This window comes from Oncorhynchus nerka, linkage group LG28 (genome assembly GCF_034236695.1).
Source record: "Oncorhynchus nerka isolate Pitt River linkage group LG28, Oner_Uvic_2.0, whole genome shotgun sequence".
Taxonomy (NCBI): domain Eukaryota; kingdom Metazoa; phylum Chordata; class Actinopteri; order Salmoniformes; family Salmonidae; genus Oncorhynchus; species Oncorhynchus nerka.
The window spans coordinates 47261495-47265405 of NC_088423.1; the positions used below are offsets into that span (position 1 = coordinate 47261495).

The 3911-nt window shown below is 40.7% G+C and overlaps 1 non-coding gene across 1 annotated transcript; it reads left to right on the forward strand.

Annotated features, from left to right (window-relative positions):
• The first annotated feature begins 1287 nt into the window (after positions 1–1287).
• Positions 1288–1341, forward strand: LOC115113882 (U7 small nuclear RNA). Its single transcript, XR_003861147.2, has one exon. It is a non-coding gene; the product is annotated as a U7 small nuclear RNA (small nuclear RNA).
• The last annotated feature ends 2570 nt before the right edge of the window (positions 1342–3911 follow it).

Here is a 3911-nt window from a genome sequence, read left to right on the forward strand (position 1 = left end):
AGTTCACAATAACCTTTTCAAAATTACAGTCTTGCATGAAATGAAAGAGTACATCTAGTCTTTAAACAAATAAATGATTACAACACTGTCCATGTGCTACTACAGATGCACACGTCGGACAGGTCAACATCACGTTCTCCTAGCATTAGGAAAACAATAAACACCATGAATGTCATTATCACAGCAACGATAATAGTTTCCCTCAAAACAGAAGATCACTATTAATAAACATTCAACTTGAATTGTAATTCTCACTTTATGATATCTTGTAAAACTCCACAACGTGGTCCGAGAGCAACTGGATGTAACTAGCAGTAGTTAGCCACCAACACCCAATTACAAATCTGCAAACATCAACAGTCTAAGTTGATCATCCTGAACAAATATTACAAAGCGAACATTGCAAAGGAGGCATGTTTACATAATTGTATAAAGCTGCATCAAGAGTAATATTTAATAATACATTTCACGAGAAGCCATGATGGACACTAAACACTCTCAGGCAGCCCGGCTACTACCAACGAGGATCTCATTGTGCATGTGCTACTGTATCCCAGAACCCCCGCTTGAATTATTGATCTCTTAAAGGGATAGTGCCATCTTGTGGAAATAAACAAATACAGCTAGGTGCTTTTACCACCCGACTACATAAGGATAGAAACACACAGAGAGAGAGAGAGAGAATAAATATCCCACAGAAGAAAATACTTTAGTTTCCATAGAATATTATAGCACTGATTATAGAATGCTGTAGTAAACTGTAGTATACTATAGAATATTATTCTACACACTATCCCTAGATCACGTGTGGACTCCCGAGTGGCGCAGTGGTCTAAGGCACTGCATCTCAGTGCAAGAGCCGTCACTATTCCAGGCTGTATCACATCTGGCCTTGATTGGGAGTCCCATAGGGCGGCGCACAATTGGCCCAGCGGCGTCCGGGTTTGGCCGGGGTAGGCTGTCATTGTAAATAAGAATTTGTTCTTAAAGGACTTGCTTAGTGAAGTAAAGTTTAAATAAAAAATAAAATAGTACCTACTATAGAATGCTGTAGAATACTATAATAAATACTTAATTATTATCTACAAAAAAACTCTATAGTAAATACTACACTAATTAATTTGCATATATTCTGCCCATTCCCCTCCCCCATATCCCAATTTGTGCCACCCATAAGTTAGAAACCTAAATGCCAAGTATATACCACATTATTTTCAGTTCATGTTATAGAAAAGAGTTGAGTGCTGAATTACATTATCTGTTCGGACTCCAGTCCTACATGTTATGGGAAATTAGCTCTTTTAGTATTTCTCTAGTAGGTCTACTCAAGGAGAAACCCTCAAATAAAACCACTATTAAATTACAGTCTGCAAAAACACTGCTTCAGGACTTCTGTGGGAGTATAACCTAGGTTAAAGTAAATAAATTCATGGATAAGAAACTTGAGTTCTGTTATTTTTTTATATTGATTGATTTTGGCCTTGAAGTGTTTAAGAATGGTTGAGACGGGTACTTATTGAACTTCTGTATTGAACTGGCGGTAAACAGCTGCTGTCTAACAGCAGGAATACTGTAGTTGTCCATTTGGAAGATGAGGTAGAATAAAGTTCAGGGGATTTACACTTACTCTGGACTGCATGAGTTGATATGCATAGTACAGAATCCCATTCTCTCCCACATGAAAAAATACTGTCGTATACTATGGTATGACAACCACAGTATTCATTTTAGTGTTTTGCCGACAATATTGTAGTATTTACAGTTAACTATAGTATTGGGGATGTGAGAGAGATAAATAGAGACAGAAAAAGAGAGAGGGAGCGGGAGCGGGAGGGAATAAGTAAAGAGAGATGTTATAAATTGTATTCAAATCAAATGTATTTATATAGCCCTTCTTACATCAGCTGATAACTAAAAGTGCTGTACAGAAACCAAGCCTAAAACCCCAAACAGCAAGCAATGCAGGTGTAGAAGCACGGTGGCTAGGAAAAAATCCCTAGAAAGGCCAGAACCTAGGAAGAAACCTAGAGAGGAACCAGGCTATGAGGGGTGGCCAGTCCTCTTGTGGCTGTGCCGGGTGGAGATTATAACAGGACATGGCCAAGATGTTCAAATGTTCATAAATGACCAGCATGGTCAAATAATAATAATCACAGTAGTTGTCGAGGGTGCAGCAAGTCAGCACCTCAGGAGTAAATGTCAGTTGGCTTTTCATAGCCGATTATTAAGAGTATCTCTACCACTCCTGCTGTCTCTAGAGAGTTGAAAACAGCAGGCCTGGGACAGGTAGCATGTCTGGTGAACAGGTCAGTGTTCCACAGCCGCAGGCAGGACAGTTGAAACTGGAGCAGCAGCACGGCCAGGTGGACTGGGGACAGCAAGGAGTCATCATGCCAGGTAGTCCTGAGTCATGATCCTAGGGCTCAGGTCTTCCGAGAGAGAGAAAGAAAGAGAGAAAGAAAGAGAGAATTAGAGAGAGCATACTTAAATTCACACAGGACACCGTATAAGACAGGAGAAGTACTCCAGATATAACAGACTGACCCTAGCCCCCCGACACATAAACTACTGCAGCATAAATAATGGAGGCTGAGACAGGAGGGGTCAGGAGACACTGTGGTTCCATCCGATGATACACCCAGACAGGGCCAAACAGGCAGGATATAACCCCACCCACTTTGCCAAAGCACAGCCCCACACCACTAAAGGGATATCTTCAACCACCAACTTACCATCCTGAGACAAGGCCGAGTATAGCCCACAAAGATCTCCGCCACGGCACAACCCAGGGGGGGGCGCCAACCCAGACAGGAAGATCACGTCAGTGACTCAACCCACTCAAGTGACGCACCCCTCCTAGGGACGGCATGGAAGAGCACCAGTAAGCCAGTGACTCAGGCTCTGTAATAGGGTTAGAGGCAGAGAATCCCATTCAGGCTAGGGTCTATTTCTCTCCATTTCCGCCTGACTGAAGTGAACTGCCTGTTGCTCAGGCCCTGAAACCAGGATATGATTATAATTGGTACAATTTGATAGATAACACTCTGATGTTGGTAGAAATGTTAAAATAATTTAGGAGACTATAACACAATAGATATGGTAGGAGAACATCGAAAGAAAAACCAACCAGAATTTTCTTTTTGAGAGAGCCCATGCTCTTCCATTAGAACGATTAGGGAAAAAATAAAATCCAGCTCCCAGTATGCAATTTCGATGGCTTCCACTGGATATCAGTAGTCTTTGTTCAAGGTTTCAGGCTTGTTTCTTCCCAAACGAGGAATAATTATGAGTTTTAGTACTAGGACACAGACTTGGAAATCAGTCTGTGTAAGCGCGACGAAGAGGATGTGTACCTGCTAATATTGTTTTCCTATTGAACATCTTTCCGTATGAAATATTATAGTTTAATTACATTTTAGGGATTCTGAGGATTAGATAGAAACGTATTTTGAATTGTTTTAAAGTTTAGCGGTAGCTTTTTGGATTCGTTTCTATTCCTGTTGAACGAGTGGATTACTCAAATCGATGGCGCCAACTAAATTGACTTTTTGGGATAAAAAGAAGGAATTTATCTAACATAACGACTCTACATGTTGTAGCTGGGACCCTTTGGATGACAAATCAGAGGAAGATTTTCAAAACGTTAGTGAATGTTTAATTGCTATTTGTGAATTTATGGAACCTGTGCTGGTGGAAAAATATTTTGATGTGGGGCCCAATCCTCAAACAATCGCATGGCATGCTTTCGCTGTAAAGACTATTGTAAATCGGAATTATTTAAGCTTTTAACTGATATAAGACACTTGTATGTTCCTAAATGTTTAATATCCATAATTTCCAGTTTCACCGGAGGTTGTCCCGCCAGTGGGACGCCTATCCCAGAGAGGGTTTTAATGTCTCTTAGCTGTTTT